We start from the raw sequence: 19,625 nt of genomic DNA, 5'->3' as shown, positions 1-19,625 counted from the left end.
AGGTGACAAGCTCAAAATGACAGCAGCTCAGTAGAAGTGAGGAGTCACTTGGAAGCATGGAGGGAAGAGAGATCTCTGTCCCTAAGACAGAAGGAGGTAAGATGATGCAGTAACAAGAGACAGACCACTGTAGGCCAGAGATGCTGTGAGCAGGCCTGCACCCATGCAGCAGGGAGAGTTGAATCTGAATCTGATCTGCTCTACCTGTTCTTACTCACCTCAGAACTGTTCACAAAAAGCCCACTTTACTAAGATAACCATCAGAAAAGGAAAGCATAAAGCGCACATCTCTTAAGTCACTGATTTGTCAATCACTGCCCAGTCTGACAGTGGTTATTTTTAAAAACAAAAAGATTCAGAAAAGCTGGCACTTGCCTCTGAGAACAGAGAGCAGGGAGGTGTTAGGACAAGAGCCCTGAGCTCCTATGCAAAGCTGAGTGTGACTGCGGTGAGTGTGCCAGGCACCGGCACCGGTGCCGTGAGCCAGCATGGCTGAGAGCCAGACCAGCGTCGATCAAATACCCTGCTCAGTGTGATGCTGTTGTGTATCCCCCACAGGGATTACTAATTTTAAAAATTTGAAATCCAGTAAAAGCACTTAGTAAAACTACACTGGAACAATTGCTTTTATCCAGAAGGCACTGCTGCATCTTGCGGTGCCTCCTTTGCTCATTCATCACAGAGCCTCAGGCTTGTCACTGTGAAGATCGATCACCTCTGGACTAAAGATGCCATCATCATTGTCATCAGTAAACACACAGTTGGTGTGGACTGGGTCCAGGATAGCAGCCATCACATGTCGATGGGAGAAGGTGATTTTAAAAATCTTAAAAATGTAATGCCAAATACCATAATTGTTTTGGGGGGATTTTTTTGTTTTTCTTTTATTAAAAAAATTTTTTTGTTTTTGTTCTTTTTTTTTTTTTTAATAACTACTTTGTTTTGAGCCAAATTATGCTCAGAGACTGAGCTTGTCTTTGCCAATAATTTATTTAACACAGGTTCACTGCAGGATTATAATTTATAATACTTCACAAGCCAATAGCATACAGGATATGGTTCTTAATAAGCCAATAAAGGAATAACATACTTCAAACCAGTAATCTATTAATTATACCATTGTTCCAGGCAGAGAGGAGGTGAAAGAAATAAAGTCCAAATTTAGCTGAGATGTAACTTTCTGCGAGCTGGTTTTTATAGAGGCAGCTTAGCCAACCAAGAGCTGACGTCCAGCTGCTGGTGCAAACAGAAAGTCCTGTGTAGCCAGAGCAGGATGTTAGCAGAGAGCAAGTGCTGGTGTTGTCACTCCAGGACCCTTATACAGCTTGCATCACTGCCTACGAAAGTGGTCTCTCTGAGGCAGGAACAGACGTCCCTTCCCTTCCTGAGACTGCTGCTCAGTTAAATACCACTGCCACAAAGAGAGGCCTGGCCACAGCAAGAGCCAGTGTCTCAGGATCTTCACAGAGCTATTTAGGTCAACAGGGAGTAGCCTTGCCCAGAAGGAACACTCTTGATAAGTCCTCACAAATTCTTGGCGTTTAAAGTTTAAATGCCCATCGCGTGATATCCACTCACATATATGTTTGTATGGATAAGCCCCTCCCAGTGGTGCCCCTCAATGGCTGAGCTCCTGAGGGCTGACAGACAACAGATGCCCAGACATCCTCCTGGCCCAGCTTTAAAGTCACCCTCAGGTTAAAACAACTTCACTTAAGTCAGAAACAAGTAGACTTGAAATCATAACAAATACACAACAGTAATATTTGCTACAAATGACTTTGGAACATTCTGTTGTTACCAACCAGCTTGCTGCTCGAAAGCCAATACTCGAGAGGCAAAGTTGGTAGAAAAGAAAGGTTGCTCTCCTTTCTGTATGAGACTACATGGCAGACTCATGTCCAAAGGCCAAGTCCCCCCCTTGCTGATCAGTGGGCAAGAGCTTTTAAAGGGGAGTTTCAGGGATGTATAGGTGGAGGGAGGAGGCTGCATGCAGAACAGCAGAGTCAGCTCTGACAGTCATCTTGAAATTAGTCATGCGGTGGTCTGAATAGTGTCATCTTCATTGTTTTAAGTTCAGTTAATCTTTAGTTCCAAGGTTGGTTTTTTTTCCCATTTCCTTGGGTCCAGTTCTTAGAATAGTGACAGCTTATGTCATAGTTACAGTCTGGTCATAATATAGATAACTTTTTCACCTGGTGAAAGCTTTAGTATCTAAAAAACAGTTCAAAGGATATGGCTCAGACTATTATCTATAGCCCTTGAGAGGGAACTAAAGATCCTTGATTTTGTTTAATGACTAAACTATTAGTATTTGGTCCTGTTTGACTGCTTTCCTTTGCTTCCTTCTGCATTTTCTCAGTTCTCTGATTAAATTTATTACTTGGTTAAAGTTTTTCTACAGACAAAAGGCAGGCTGAGGACATGGGGGGTCTGTCTAGGGAAGGCCCCATACAATCCTGCTCCATTTCACTTTGATATCATGTGTGATTCCTTAAATATCTTCACTGTGTATTCATCACCCTGTACAATTGATTTAGACAAATTATTTTTGATCAAGAAAGGAATGCCCAGCATTCTCTAGCTGTGGGGTGGGGCAGGGTAGTGGGGGTGCCAGGGACACCACTTTACAATCCACTGGTTCTTTCATCTAAGGCTCTAGACATTTATGCGGGCCTACTGGATGAGCAACTCTGAAAGGACAGATGTGGTCTTTTCTCAAAGAGGCCTCAGACTAGTGAGGGGGCAGCAGCCATCTTGTGTGACACTATTACAATGGTCCAGACAACCGTCAGGGCTTGGGAAAGTTAGTGATGGCGGATCTGCCCTGGCCTGGCTGGTCACAGCTGAGTTAAGGTAACTAGTAAGACTTAACTACCTGGAAAGGGAGTTTGGGACCAGACAGAACAGTAGGGCCCAGGGAGGGAACACAGCACCTCAGAGCAGCGAAGAAGACCAGTGTGCCTGGAGCTCAGAAGGAAAGGAAGAGGGGTGAACAGAGGCTGAGCAGGGTGCGAGGTCCAGGGCAGGGAGTGGACATGATCAGATTTGCCTTTTACTGACCCTCTTTCAGTTCTTGTAGAGACTAGGCTGGGGAGACGGCCATAGACTCTATCAATGCCAAGGCAGGGCTGTCAGCTGAGGTCCCAGAGCCCAGAAAGAGGCTGGCTGGTTGGAGAATGAGTGAGTTTCCATAAAACAAACAGAAGGACAAAAGAGGCAATGGCCACATGGCACTGTGAAGCCCAATTTAACGAGGTGGGTCTCGAGTGCCAGTGACTGGGCCACAGCAGCCTCTTCCTAAGCAGCAGTGAGAGGGGCTTTCCGCCCAAAGCCTCCCAGGGCAGGACACCTGACCTGGAGAACAGAACCGAGGTTGCAGCAGTGTTCCCCCTCATTGTGCAGGTGCAAACCCATGACAAGAGGCCAAGGATGACGGAGGAGAGAGCTGCAAGTCAGAGTGAGGGTCTCAGCCGAGGTCTCCAGACGAGGGGCCGCCAACTGTTTCAGTCTTTCAAAGAGGAAGCACCACTATTTGTGATGCATCTGTAGAATTTCAAGGATAGCAAATAGCCCAGAGAACACAGGAATTCTCTCCTCCAGGATGAAATCAAACCCCTAAAGGATGCAGTCTATTTAATAGCACACCAGCTTCGCAGAGGTACAGAGAGCCTTGCAAAACTCCCCCAGATAATGTCATTCTCCAAGTGGAAGACATGGGCCCTATTCTTCTCCCAGGCCCCTCACCAGGTCCCTCTGCAGCCTCTCTTTGAAAAACAGCCATGCTTTCCAAATCTGGAATTGGACCAAATCCACATGCATCCTAAGTTGTTCCAACAGGAGTCTGTGGTTTTCAATTCTTCCTCCAAATGACAGCCCAAGTTTCCCTTCTGCGTACCACTATGGTATTGCATGGAAAGTGACAGCATTTCTGAAGACAATGGCAGGATCAGATCAGAAACAATCTGCAAATGAAACACTATTTTACTTTGTCTAGGCTGATAAATAATTCTACCTTACTATCAAAGTGGCACCAGGAAATATCTACAGAGCTTTGAGTGTTTCTAAAACTCAAGCTCTGTGAGAGTCACAAAACCAAATAAACATCAAGGAAACTATTGTATCCTGGCCCCCACACCCAGGCCAGCCTCCACCCAAACATGACATGCAATCACCATCAGAAGGCTTGCTGTTTCAGGGGAGCACAAAATGCTTGGAGAACTCAGAGTTCTTCAGAACCCTCTCTGGGAGCAGACTTGTCAGCTAAGTCTCCTGCTCCTGTGAAACACTGGGTGGACCACCTTCTATTTCAAAGCCAAGTCTATTTCAGTTAAGGTGGAAGCATTTCAATAGCCTCTTTTCTTTGCCCAGCCTATATATCTCAACTCATTGTAGATCTTACCATGTTTTTCTGAAATTGCTCTTCAAAATACAATCCATACAAATCATTTTAAAGTGGTTTACTGAAGAATCTTATGGGAGTGATGGGGCTCAGCGCAGGCCGCCCCAAGATGTGCCACTCTGGCACATGATTATTTTGAGCTGAAAACAATGAAGGCCCAAAAGACTCAGGAAGAACTTCCTGAACTTCCCCCTAACTACCGAAAAGAATTTCAGAGAGGAGTACTGTCCCAGGAAGGTGCCGTCACCATAGCTAACTATAGTGATGTATGGGGTGTAATCAACAGGGAGGAGCCGAGCAAGACCCATTTGATCAAAGTCCTCTCTGTGTCCCATTGTGTTTGAATGGCCCAGCAAACATTTGTTTACCAAACATTAACTCTTTTTATCTTCTGTGAGTTACCTTACTTCCTTTGAAGCCTCAGACCCCCACCTCTTCCTTGGTCAGAATAATATATATACCTCAGCTTGCTTTGCTATCTTTGGAATTCTTCATACTTATGTGAATTCCAGCACACACATAACACATTTGATCTTCTCCTGTTAATCTACCTTATGCCATTTTAATTGGTAGTCAGAAGATCCAAGAGGGGAAAGAGGAGAAATGTCTTTAAGAGCTACGGTGACTGACCTAGATTTGAAATCTTAGAATGCCATCTTAACTTCAATTATTTACACAGCACTTGTTTTGTGAAAATGAATAAATCACCTGATTTCATGCCCCAGAACTGTAGCTCCCATTAATGAACTGACAGGCCCTGCCCCATCACGTCATTGCATTCGTCTGAGGATACCCTGAGGCTCCTTCCCATGGCCCAGGCAGCTGGACAGGAGGCCTCCATGGCCTTGGGGGAACAGCTTAGCCAGATCAGGACATAAAGATGTCAAATTCTTGGCTTTTAAGTTTTAGAAATAGTAAGCAACCCAGAGGCATATACAGACAGAAAGGTTTTAGGAAAATACTTGCTAAAGATCTTATAAGCCAGAAAAAGAGATGGAGCAGAATTGGGAGGAAGCAAGAGAGCTGGGTATTGATGGAGGGCTGAGGAGGGGTCCTTCTGCACCAAGACCCCCCCATTATTCTACCTCTACCGGCTCTACACTATGCCTGTGGAGGTCCTCAACTCTCTGTGACCGTGTGGCAAGATGGCATACATTTCCTGCAGTTGCCTGGAAACTCAAGTGTGAGGCTGAGGGCCAGGGTCCTGGAAGAGGCTAGTCAAGAGCAGGGACACCTTGACCCAAGCCCTTGACCATGCCCTGTAGGAGATGCTCCATGAATACCCAGGTTGTGGTGGAGGAGTTCTCTTAGTGAGGAGCATGTGTGAGGGTACAGGAAGCATTGTGTGAGAGGGCCCCGCCTCTGCCCCTACCAATTCAGTCATCCTCCAAAGAAGGAAGAGGAAGGGAATTCTGAATTTACCAGAAAACTCAGAATGGATGCATTATTATTATTACCACTACTATTATTATTATTATTACTGGCGTGGAGAACTTCATAAAATGTAACAGGGACTTGAACTAGGGTTTAGACTGAGTTGTCAGTTTGGCACCCAGTTTTGTGACATGAAACGTTGTGCCCACCAGAGAATGTTCAACCACAAGTTAGCAAGCTCTGCAGACAAAAGAGGTGACGGTAAGAAGGGCCGGAGGGATGGGACATGTTTCTTGACATACTCTCGCTGTATCCCAGATTGTATTGGCCGTCAGAAAAATACATGTACTATCGTTTATTGTGGTGAAACCAGGTAAAATGTACTGTATTCTACTTTTACTAAACAAGTCACATGGAAATCTCAAGTCAGTTGGGTTTTTTTTTTTTAAGCGATTTTCAGAAAGTGTTTAAGGTGAATGGGAATTCAGACCTGGGTTCCAGGACTTTGGTGCCCACAGCTCTATGCCCCAGCCAGGACGACCTGACCTGCCTTGGGAATCACTGTGCACATTCAGCTCAGGGTCTTTTGTGACATGAGAGGACGTCCTGACACATGTGGTCCATGAATGCTGCAGAGGCAGCCCTTCTGAAGCCAGAATAACCCAGAGCTAGTTACCAATAACCCGACTAACGCCGCAAGTGAATGGCTCTACTGCTTTTGCAGCCTATGCTGAGATCAAATACACAGGTAATTAAACACGATATAACTTGTTATATGCTGTCTGCATTTGATATGGGGCTACATCTCCACTGTCCAGAATGATGGCCTCTCCCCACAATGTGGGTTCTGAATGTGACCACTTGAAACTTTTTTTTTATACAGCAGGTTCCGATTAGTTATCTATTTTATACATATTAGTGTATACATGTCAATCCCAATCTTCCAATTCATCCCACCACCACCACCACCCGCCCCCCACCACTTTCCCGCCTTGGTGTCCATATGTTTGTTCTCTACATCTGTGTCTCTATTTCTGCCTTGCAAACCAGTTCATCTGTACCATTTTTCTAGATTCCACATATATGCGTTAATATATGATATTTGTTTTTCTCTTTCTGACTTACTTCACTCTGTATGACAGACTCTAAGTCCACCCACGTCTCTACAAATAACCCAATTTTGTTCCTTTTTATGGCTGTGTAATGTTCCATTGTATATATGTACCACTACTTCTTTATCCATTCATCTGTCGATGGGCATTTAGGTTGCTTCCATGACCTGGCTACTGTAAATAGTACTGCAATGAACATTGGGGTGCATGTGTCTTTTTGAATTATGGTTTTCTCTGGATATATGTCCAGTAGTGGGATTGCTGGGTCATATGGTAATTCTATTTTTAGTTTTTTAAGGAACCTCCATATTGTTCTCTATAGTGGCTGTATCAATTTACATTCCCACCAACAGTGCAAGAGGGTTCCCTTTTCTCCACCCCTCTCCAGAATCTGTTGTTTGTAGATTTTCTGATGATGTGCATTCTAACCAGTGTGAGGTGATACCTCATTGTAGTTTTGATTTGCATTTCTCTAATAATTAGTGATGTTAAGCAGCTTTTCATGTGCCTCTTGGCCATCTGTATATCTTCTTTGGAGAAATGTCTATTTAGGTGTTCTGCCCATTTTTTGATTGGGTTTGTTTTTTTGATATTGAGCTGCATGAGCTGTTTATATATTTTGGAGATTAATCCTTTGTCTGTTGATTCATTTGTAAATATTTTCTCCCATTCTGAGGATTGTCTATTTGTCTTGTTTATAGTTTCCTTTGCTGTACAAAAGCTTTTATGTTTCATTAGGTCCCATTTGTTTATTTTTGTTTTTATTTCCATTACTCTAGGAGGTGGGTAAAAAAGATCTTGCTGTGATTTATGTCAAAGAGTGTTCTTCCTATGTTTTCCTCTAAGAGTTTTACAGACCACTTGAAATTGAGATGCAGTGTGAGAATCACACCACCCTACAAAGAGTGGATACAAAAAAGCTGAAAATATCTCATTAATAGCATTTTATACTGATTACATGCTGAAATAATATTTTGGATATATTGAGTTAAATTAAATATATTATTATAATTAGTTTTACTTGTTTCTTTTTGTTTTTTTTAAATGTGGCCTTAGAAAATTTTAAATTACATATGTGGATTGCATTCCATTTCTACTGGATAGTGCTGGTTGGTATGATCCATCTCCTTAGAAAATAAATAAAAGGAACATGATTCCCGTATACATTATGAATATCTTTGAGTTCCATGATATCAGGAGAAGAAATGCACACAGCACTAAATTTAAAATCGTTGTCAATTGCTTATGAAGGAAGTTAACTTTTTTTTTTTAAGTATAATTGATTTACAAAGATTCAGGTGTACAACAAAGTAATTCAGTTATACATATATACATATATATATTCTTTTTCAGATTCTTTTCCATTATAGGTTATTACAAAATATTGAATATAGTTCCCTGTACTATACAGTAGGTCCTTGCTGTTTATCTATTTTATATATAGTAATGTGTATCTGTTAATCTCAAATTCCCAATTTATCCTCCCCCTCTTTCCCCTTCAGTAACCATAAGTTTGTTTTCTATGTCTGTGAGTCTATTTCTATTTTGTAAATAAGTTTATTTGTATCATTTTTAATTAGATTCCACATATGTGATATCATATGATATTTGTCTTTCTCTGTCTGACTTACTTCACTTAGTATGATAATCTCTAGGTCCATCCATGTTGCTGCAAATGGCATTATTTCATTCTCTTTTATGGCTAATATTCCATTATATATTACATATAATATAATATATATATATGTATGTATACCACATAGGAAGTCAACATTTTTTAGTGTCTACTGTGTACAAACGCTGCTGCTGGGAGTTTTGCATAAATTTTCTCAAACTTCCCATATCAGTTAAGGGTCTGCATTCAATCAGAGATATGAAACCATTAGGAAATACACATGTACACCTATACATACAGGGATTGTTCTAGGAATGTGATCATATGCAATTGTGAGAATTGGTTAAAAGTCTCTGAAAGACTGATGTGTCTTCTCATCTAAACTTCAACTTGAAGTTTTCAGAGCAGACAGTCGGGAAGGGAAGATGGATATAGCGTGGGGAGGCTTGGGGACAAGCTGGAACTCACAGCATGCATCGTAACTGACAAAAACAGACTGGCCCCTGTCAGCAAGCAGCAGTGTGCTAGCGCCTATTCATACCAGTTCCTGAGGGTCACATTCAGTGACACCACAGTGGCAGCTTGAAATCAGCTGCAAAGAGAATATTTACACCACGTGAATTGGCAAACCCTGCAAATCGAGGCTTTTTTTTTTTTAAGGAGAGTTGATTTTAAAACATCAAAAGACCTCCAATTTCGATGATGCAGGTGATGTGCAGGAGAAGCTGACACCCTTTATTGTGGAGCTAAACACATTACTGATTAGGGAGAGGGAGGTGCTGAGGGAGGATCAGGGCAGATGGGGCAGCTGCAGGGCTGGCAGATGCTGGGCACCAACCAGGTCAGCCAGCAGGTGAGTGACATCATGTGCGTCTCTGCTCCAACATGCCAAGGGCAGTAGCAACACAGCTGCTGCCTCACTTCTGCCTCCAAATCTGTGCAAAATGTCCCCTAACTGGAAACGTACCTGGGGAAAGGAAATCTGGGGAATGTAATTCAGCTTAGCCAAGCTGACACATTAAAAAGTCATGGGTCTACAACCATCAGAAATAAAGATCATTATACCCATTTTAAAGGTAATGATGTCAAGACCCAGAAAGGTTAAATTGCATTTCTAGAGTCACAGAGCTGATGAGGCAGGGTTCAGGAAGACATGACGGGTTCCAATTCCCATATACTTTCTACATTGGGCTCCAAAATAAAGACTTCCTTTGAAGGAGGGTATCTCACCTCATTAAACAATTAATCTGTAGCAGGTCTTATGCCAAGGGATCAACATTCAGGATCAACTCACTGAATTCTCGTATACCTCTTGAGATGAGAAGGTGCTGTTTACAGGTGAAGACAATAAGATACAGGGAAGTTATCAAACCTTTCAGATGTCTCAGGAGGTAGTGGAATAAAGAAGGAGCAGATTCAGTGTCCCTCCTGACCCTACTTCACAGAAGGAGGTGGGTTTCGAACCTGATGGGTTTGGGGAGAGGACTGTCCATGTCCACCGGTCACCTCCCCACACAAGCTGCTCCCCCAGGTCTGCTGGGAGAGGTCATAGGACCCAGCAAATTCCTTCCCTCTGCAGGCTCCCCACCTCTTCCCTTTTAAGGCCAGGCACAGCCACACCTCCCAGGCAGATGACAGGCGTGATGGCAGGATATCTGATGGTAGAAGAGGGGGTTACAAGGGCAGGAAAGTGACCGGGCAGGACTTTTTTGATTTCAAATATAAGGCATCAATTGCTTCTTCCTCCAAGTTCATCAATGATACCCTTGTAATATGTGTGTTTTGGGAGAAAGAGGTAAAGAAATGTGACGCAAAAACATGGAGCAACAACAGATTCATCTTATGGTTTGGAGCATGTGTCTGAGGCATGTCCTTTGCCTCTTGGTTTAGTCTTCCTGTATTATTTTTCCAACTTTTTTTGATAGTCCATATAGGTAACTTTGATGGTGCAGGAGGATAAAACATTAAAAAGAGTGTAACAGCTCTGATGGCCCAGAGGGAAGGCATTTCTCAAAAATGGGCAGTCTTATGCAAATGGCCAACAGGCACATGAAAAGACGCTCAACGTTGCTAATTATTAGAGAAATGCAAATCAAAATTACAATGGGGTATCACCTTACACCAGTCAGAATGGCCATCATTTAAAAGTCTACAAGTAATAAATGCTGGAGAGGCTGTGGAGAAAAGGGAACCCTCCTATACCACTGGTGGAAATGTAAGTTGGTGCAGCCTCTGTGGAAAACAGTATGGAAGTTTCTCAGAAAACTAAAAATAGAATTGCCATACGATCCAGCAATCCCATTCCTGGGCATATATCCAGACAAAACTCTAATTCAAAAAGATACATGTACCCCTATGTTCATAGCAGCACTATTCAAAATAGCCAAGACATGGAAACAACCTAAATGTCCACTGACAGATGAATAAATAAAGAAGATGTGGAATACTACTCAGCCATAAAAGAGAGTAAAAGAATGTCATTTGCAGCCACATGGATGCAACTAGAGATTATCATACTAAGTGAAGTAAATCAGAAAGAGAAAGACAAATACCATATCACTTATATAGAGAATCTAAAATATGACACAAATGAACCTATCTATGAAACAGAAACAGAATCACAGACATAGAGAACAGACTGATGGTTGCCCAGGGGAAGGGGGCTGGGGGAGAGATGGAGTGGGAGGTTGAGGTTAGCGGATGTAAACTATTATAAACAGAATAGATAAACAACAAGGACCTACTGTATAGCACAGAGAACTATGGTCAATATCCTATGATAAACTATAATGGAAAAGAATATTAAGAAAAAGAATGTATATATATGTATAACTGAATCAATTTGCTGTACAGCAGTAATTAACACAACATTATAAATCAACTATACTACAATAAAAAAAATTTTTTTAAGTTTACAAATAATAAATGCTGAAGAGGGTGTGGAGAAAAAGGAACCCTCCTGCATTGTTGGTAGGAATGTAACTGGTGTAGCCACTATGGAGAACAGTATGGAGGTTCCTTACAAAACTGAAAATAGAGTTACCATATGATCCAGCAACCCCTTTCCTGGGCATATATCTGGAGAAAACTCTACTTTAAAAAGATACGTGCACTCCCATGTTCATAGCAGCACTATTTACAATAGCCAAGACATGGAAACAACCTAAATGTCCATCGACAGATGAATGGATAAAGAAGATGTGGTACATACATACAATGGAATATTACTCAGCCATAAAAAGGAATGAAATAGGGTCATTTGTAGAGACGTGGATGGACCTAGAGATGAAGATACTAAGTGAAGTAAGTCAGGCAGAGAAAGACAAATATCATATGATATCACTTATATGTGGAATCTAAAAGATGATACAAATGAACTTATTTACAAAATAGGAATAGACTCACAGACATAGAAAACAAACTTGTTACCAAAGGGGAAAGGAGGGGGAGGGATAAATTAGGAGTTTGAGATGAACATATACACACTACTATATATGAAATAAACAACAAGGACCTACTGTATAGTGCAGGGAACTATACTCAATATCTTGTAATAACCTATAATGGAAAAGACCCTGAAAAAGAATATATATATACATATTTATCATATATGTATAACTAACTTGTGCTGTACACCTGAAACGAACACAACATTGTAAATCAACTATACTTCAATTTTTTAAAAAAAGGGCAGTCTTGTTTCTCAGGAATAAGACATTTTCTCTCAACCTTCTAACATTTTTGTTATGAAAATCCTATGTTTTTGAAAGATATTTGATAATTTCCTTTTTAAATATTTTGTGGGAAATAGTTAATTTTACCTACATATATTTATTTTGATAAATGTACATATGTACACTCAGATATGCATCCAAGATGTTTCTTATTATTAAGCACCTAATAAGTGTCCATAACACCTTGGTACTTTTGAGTAACACAGAGAACATAGGCTTTCCTATTTGAAAAGAGCTTCTGTTTTCATTAAAATGGTGTTGCATTAAATTATTTAAAAATTATTAGCAATGATACTGGTAACTCACTCATATGGTATGAATATTTAAAAGAAGTTTCAGCCTGACCAATATTTGCTTGCAAAACAGCCACAAGAACACATCTGTCAATAAATAGTAACTCAAAAGGGGAACTGAGCCCTTTCGGAGAGAGGAGCCATTTAATCACTGCTCAGACACGATGGCATTTAAGAAGCTCCTTCAATCCTGTGGTCAACACGGAGCAGGTTTACCAAGTTGCAGCAATAAGAAAGTAGTTTTTCAAAAAAATGTGTAATAACCTAGAAACTGGAATTCTACACCCCCCTGCTGGATTTCCTGGTTTATAAGATTATTTTTAACAATGAGGAAGGAAAACTGAGACATTATGTAGATTGGAAATGTTGTCAGTTGTTTGAATAGAGTCATTTGCTCTCCAATTCAAGCTACAGTAAATGAACATAAGGATAATCACGGAAACTAGCATTTTGAAGGCAGTATTCCTAAATATGCAACTTCTGAAGGCATTTTACCCTGAGAACGTGTACTTTCATGGTATTTAGAAGGTGAATATTTTTAAGTGAGGAGGAAGCTAATGAAATAAGTAATAAAGAAATCTCTTTTTGTGACTCTATTTTAAAACCCAATATACTTGATATATTAACTTGTTTCTTCTAAATACTTCTTAAAATAGACTAATGTGGTAGAAACACAATGGCTTGTGCTACAATTCAATTCTGGCACTAACCACCCAGGGTTACCACAGACCCCACAGGTTAAAGGTCATGCCCCCCAACAAGACCCCCCTTACATCAGATGCCAGGCATACTTCAGGTGTCCCCAGGCTATCCATGTTTCTAGATGACTGGCCATAAGTTTGGTAGTCACCGTGGTCCCCTCAGGTTTCCGAATTTGCTAAAATGATTCACAGAATTCAGGAAAATGTTATCCTTATGATTACTGTTTTATTATAAAGGATGAAAATCAGGAGACCCAGTCAAATGAAGAGATGCATGTGGAGAGATTGAGGAGGGATGAAGAACTTCCTTGACTTATTAAATCAGGCTACATCACCCTCCCATTTACATCAGTTTATTCACACTTGTGTTCAGAGTTTATTGAACTTCATTGAAGTTACATTACAGAAGCATGATTGATTAAGACACTGGCCACATGATTGACCTCAATCCCTAGCCCCATTCCCCTCCCTGGAGGTTGGTTTGGCTCCAAGTCCCAACCCTCTAATCATGCGGTCAGTCTTCCTGGTGACCAGGCCCCCATCCTGAAGTTAACTAGTGACCAACCTGGACTTATCTCATTAGCGTCATGATAGGAATAGCATAGTGATCCAATGCATTCCTGATTAACAAAGACTATTTTATCACTTGGGAAATCCCAAGGGTTTTAGAAGCCCTGTGCTAGGAACTGGGACAAAATTAATTCTTTATTATGCAACAAAACCAAAACAAATTCAGTGTTATTTTTCCTTACCCTTTTTTTCTTTCTTCCTTTTTTCTTTCTTTTACTTTATCATCATTTTCCCTTTATACAAAGAGCTTTAAATAACACTGAAGTTACTTGTGCTTTATCATGAAGTGGAAAAATTAATACAAAAAATTATATATACAATGATATACATCTCAAATGTTTCGTGTGTGTGTGTGCATGTGTTTTCCAGGTTTTATTTTATTTATTCTTATTGAGAGATAATTGACAAATAACATTATATTAGTATCAGGTGTACAACACAATGATTCAATATATATGTATATATTGCAAATGATAACCGCAATAACCAAGTTAACATCCATCACTTCACATAGTTACAAATTTTTTCTTGTGATGAGAACTTTTAAGATCTACTCTCCTAGTGACTTTTAAATATACAATACAGTATTATTAACTATAGTCACCTTACTGTATGTTACATTCCCAGAACTTATTTTATAACTGCAAGTATATTTTGACTACCTTCACCCATTTCACCAATTCACTGCCCTCCCCCCCTCAACTGTTTTTAAAATATCAAAAGGAAAAAGAAGAAAATATGCCAACATTTTAACTGGTGGGATTCAGAGAAATTTTCGTTTTCCTATTTCTAAACTTTTCTGTTCTTTCCAAATTTGCTAGCATGTATATCTTTTATAAACAGAAAGTTTAAAAAAAAGAAAAAGAAAGAAAATATAAGTCTGGGCAGTTAGGCGGAATGATGCTGTGTAGAGGGCGTGTTTCTGTCCTACATTCTTTGAACACCCAGGAGGCTGAGCTGCCTCTGGTGAAGCTGGACCACCACTTGACTTCTTCACAGGGGGGCCCACTGACTCCATTTCCCCATGAGCTCTAAGACCACCAGTGAATTCTGCTTCTCTGTCATTTCCACTTGAATGTCCTGTAAAATCTGCCATATTATATGGTTCCACATGTGTATTTCTTGCAATCCCCAAAGGCAGCCAATACCATCACTATCAGTTTCCCATGTTTACAATTTCAGATTCCTCTTTTAAATTTCTTCTCATCCCTAGTCCAAGATATTGAACAGTGGTCAGTGGTCAGGTACCATCAATTCTGTGGTCTTTCCTTCTGTGCACATCCTCCTGTCATGCCCATTCCCACTAAGGCAGACCTTCTTTCCCTTCATCAAGACGATAACAACAGCCCTCTGACTTGACTCCACTGTCCCCCCTCTGCCCCTACAATCCCTGTCATCTATTTCAGGCAGACTGCCCATCTTCAATCAGAGCTCTGATTGTGACATTCCTTACTAAGAAGATTGGCAGTACTTCTTCCCTAAAGAACCGAGGCCAGCTGTGGTCCAAAGGCAACCTTCTCTTCTGCATTGAAGCCTGTTACCTGCATTGCCTGGGTGATGCATCCCTTATCCAACAACTGTCTTTCCTCTGACAACACAGCTCTGTTGACCAGGTCCATTGTTCTTTTTTTTTTTTTTTTTTTGGCGGTGTTGGGTCTTCGTTGCTGCACGCGGGCTTTCTCTGTTGTGGTGCAGGGGCTGCTCTTCATTGTGGTGCGCAGACTTCTCATTGCGGTGGCTTCTCTTGCTGCAGAGCACAGGCTCCAGGCGTGCAGGCTTCAGTAGTTGTGGTGCATGGTCTTAGTTGCTCTGCAGCAGGTGGGATCTTCCCAGACCAGGTATCGAACCCATGACCCCTGCATTGGCAGGCAGATTCTCAACCACTGTGCCACCAGGGAAGTCCCAGGTCCACTGTTCTTACTGTTCATTCTCTTTGCTACCTAATTACTTTACTCCCAACTCATGTTGTTACATTTTAATTTTTATTTTAAACGTACATTATTTTATTTGAAGAAAGTGTAGAAAATATGGGAAAATATAAAGAAGATGAAAAATGCCCAGGATCCCACTATTTAGAGATAATCACTGTTAATATTTCAGTGTGTTTTCTTCATATTATTATTAAAAATATGATTTCCAAGATATGTGTAGTATTCTCCTTATGAATATGCTTTAATTTGCATGTATTTTCCTCCAATGGTGGATGCACAATTGGTCCCAGTTTTAGATTTTATAAACAAGTTTACATGAACATGATTTTTCAATAATCATTGCCTACACTAGTGATTACTCCTTTGAAATAGATTCCTAAGAGTGGGAATCCTGTGTCAAAGGGTATGGAGTCCTTCAAGACTTATAAAACATGATGCAATGTTGCTTTCCAGAGAGTTTTATACTAAAGAATATCATTTTTCCTAATCATTGCCAAATTATTAAGCCAAAAACTGCTATCTCACTTCATTTTGCTTTTAGTTATCAGAGAGGTTGAATACTTATGCATTATGTCTTGCCATTTTGATTTCTTATGCTCAGGGACTTAGACAATTTCTTATAATAAAGTGTATTGATTTTTAAGAGCCCATAGTAGATCAGGAGCCAGCAAACCAAGGCTCCTGTGCCTAATCCAGCCACTTGTCTGTTTTTGCACAGGCCACAAGCTTAAGAATGTTTTTTACATTTTTAAATAGTTGAAAATTTCCAAAGAATAATATTTTGTGACGTGAAGATCTTATGAAATTCAAATTTTATTGTCCACAAGAATTGTTTTATTGGAACACAGCCACGATCATTTGTTGATATATTTCCTATGTCTGCTTTCATGTTAAAATTATGGAGTTAAATAACTGAGACAGAGACCTTCTGTCCTGTCAAGTCTAGAGTATGTGATCCTTCTGGGATTAACATATACACCCTACTATGTATATGTATATGTATAACTGAATCACTGTGCTGTACATCTGAAACTTACACAATATTGTAAATCAACCATACTTCAATAAAACAATTTTTAAAAAATAAAATACGTGATCCTTTGCAAAACAAGTTGGTAATCCCTGCTATGTGAAAGAAAAAAGGCATGTAAACATTTCCCCACTGTATTCTTAAACTCGGTATTTTCCCTTTATTTTTTTTAACCTCAGAAAATTTACCTCTTTATAGAGTAAAATAAGTTCTTTACTTTCTTCTTTGTCCAGTGTTTTTAGGTTTAAAAAGCACTTGTTTATTCAAGGATTGGTTAACTAGTAGGCAATACTGTTTTCCATAACTTTAATATGGTTTGCTTTTTTTGTATTTTGCTTCAGTTCATCTGTATTTTTGTACAATATGGTAAAATACATTTTATTTGAGAAAAGAGATATAGAGTTTATTATTCATTTGAAATATCACACACTTTAAAACATTTAAATTCTTTATTTAAAAATTTCAGTAGCACATTAACAGTTTGGTGGCAGTAAAAGAAGCCTACCACAGATATATATTTTGAAAAGCATTTACAAAAATACAACACACAAAGTCTATCTTGAATCTTTAATAATAAATGAATATTCAAAATATTTCCACCCCAACTCTCAAATTTAGTTTTATATAAGAAATTTTTTTTTACATATTTTTCCTGTAAAATGTGAACCATCTGCATACATTTTATTTAACTTAACCACATAGGCATTGATTCCAATTCTAAGAAGAGTGAAAAAAAATCCTACACTATGTAGTTTTTGTATATTTGAGGACTGCTTTGAATATACATAAAATTCCAGAAAACCAATCAGCACCATCATTTTATATTTTGCTGAAAATACAACACTTATGGTACACCAAAAACTCTTAACCAATAAAACATTCATTTTCATTTTTGTTCAATGTGCCCAATACTCTTTGTTGATTTAAAAAATCCTTTCCATATTGAATTGTAAAACTCTCAGACAGAACTTTTAATGCAGGATTCAGGACTACATATTTTGTTCCACTGATTTGCACATTGACTTCTGAGCCATTAAGGCACTGCTTTTTATAGGCCTAAATTTGGGGATAAACATATGATTTCTTTAATTAAGTTTTTCTGTGCACAGTTAACTTCTCCTTCTTCTAATTTCAGATCATCTGTTCCTCCAGAGAGTGTCTCTATCTCTTCTTGTTGTCTTTTCAGCTCATCATTTGTTTACTCAGATACTTACTGAATGGCTAATATGGGCATGGGGCTGGAGACAAAAGTGTCAAAAGGACACAGTTTTTGCACCAAAAGTACATACAGCTTAGTGAGGAACACTGACACATACATAAATTAGAGGGCACCTGACCCATAATTTGGAAATCTAAGCAGATACTAGAATTGAATAGCAGTCAGTCGGGCAAGGGAAGGGGAATGTGTGGGAAATGCTTCCTAGGCAGGGGGACTGCACATGGTGCTAAGGTGATCAGGGAGCTGCAAGAAGCTTGTGCTGTTGCCCTTTGACCTTGGTCTCTTCTCTCCTTATCACTTACTGTTCTTGTTTCATAGGGAAAATAATTTCTTGAAAATAATTGAAGATGCTAAATACTGTCCCCAAACTTTTTCTAGATCTAGATATTTGGTTGACATATTCTTTCATTTTTCTGAAATATTAATATAAATTTCATAGCTTTTTTGACTTTTGCTTTGTTTTCTTTTTTCTTTATGTAATTTCACATAAGAATACTGCTTTCTAGCTTGATAATGAAGATTCCTCTTGTTCCATTTAATGTGCTTTGGCTTCTGATCCAACCTTATAGAGGGGGAAAGTTGCTTCCAGGCTGATTTCCACTGTCTAATAAGTTTGGGTCTAGTGTGACACTTCTAGAAGGAGATGAAATAAAAGTATATTCCTTGGGCTATGTGAAAAATATAATCCTCAGAATACATTGCCATCAAGTTCTGTTTGCTCCCCTCCACTACCACCAAGAGCAATCTACTGGTGGAAATTATACCTCCACATATAACTTACTACCTGTAGTCTGCTTTCAATCAGGAGGAAGAAAGGTATAGAAAACATTTTCTCCACACTAACAAAGAGAAAAACTCCAGGTAAGCTGTGTTATCACAGTTGTGGTTGTTTTGAAGCCCACCAGGGTGTGAGTACACAAAGAAATCTAAATAAATTAAATTCTAGAAAGGAATGAGCTCTTCCCAGGTGAGAAGAGACCCATGACCGCTTCCACCCCTGGGGACAAAGTAGGAAGAGCAGCAAACTTGCAATAGATAGGGATACAGATAAATAAACCAAAATTTTAACAAGTGTCTCACTCCCACACATAATTTACCATGATGTATTAGAAACCCAAGCAGTATTGGTGTAAGGGTAGACTTTTATATCAGTGGAACAAAATAGGGAATCCATAAACAGGTCCACACGTATATGGTCAAGTGATTTGCAGCAAAGGTACCAAGACAATTCAACGGGGAAAGGAGATGCGTTTCTACCAATAGTGCCAGAGCATTTGGATATTCACATAAGAAAAGTGATTGAAAGTGAATTATAGGCCTGAATAAAAGATAAAAATATAAAGTCTTATGGAAAACAGAATATCTGTATAATAAGGGAAAGATTTCCAAGACAGGACAAAAGTACAGTAACCATTTAAATAAATGATAAATTGAGCATCATCACGATGAAAAAATCATGTTCACCCAAAGAGACCATTAAAAAAATCAAAAGGTAAGCCATATACTGGGAGAAAATATTTGCAATACATATATCTGAAAAAGAACTGATATATAAATGTTCCTTTATATCAATAATAAGAGGACAAACTACTCAATTTTTAAATATGAGCAAAAGACTTGACAAGAGCTTGCACAAAAGAAGAT

The sequence above is a fragment of the Balaenoptera physalus genome (assembly GCF_965194825.1).
Source record: "Balaenoptera physalus genome assembly, chromosome: 2".
Classification (NCBI taxonomy): Eukaryota; Metazoa; Chordata; class Mammalia; order Artiodactyla; family Balaenopteridae; genus Balaenoptera; species Balaenoptera physalus.
The sequence above is the reverse complement of the archived record's forward strand: the minus strand, read 5'-3'. Positions refer to the sequence as shown.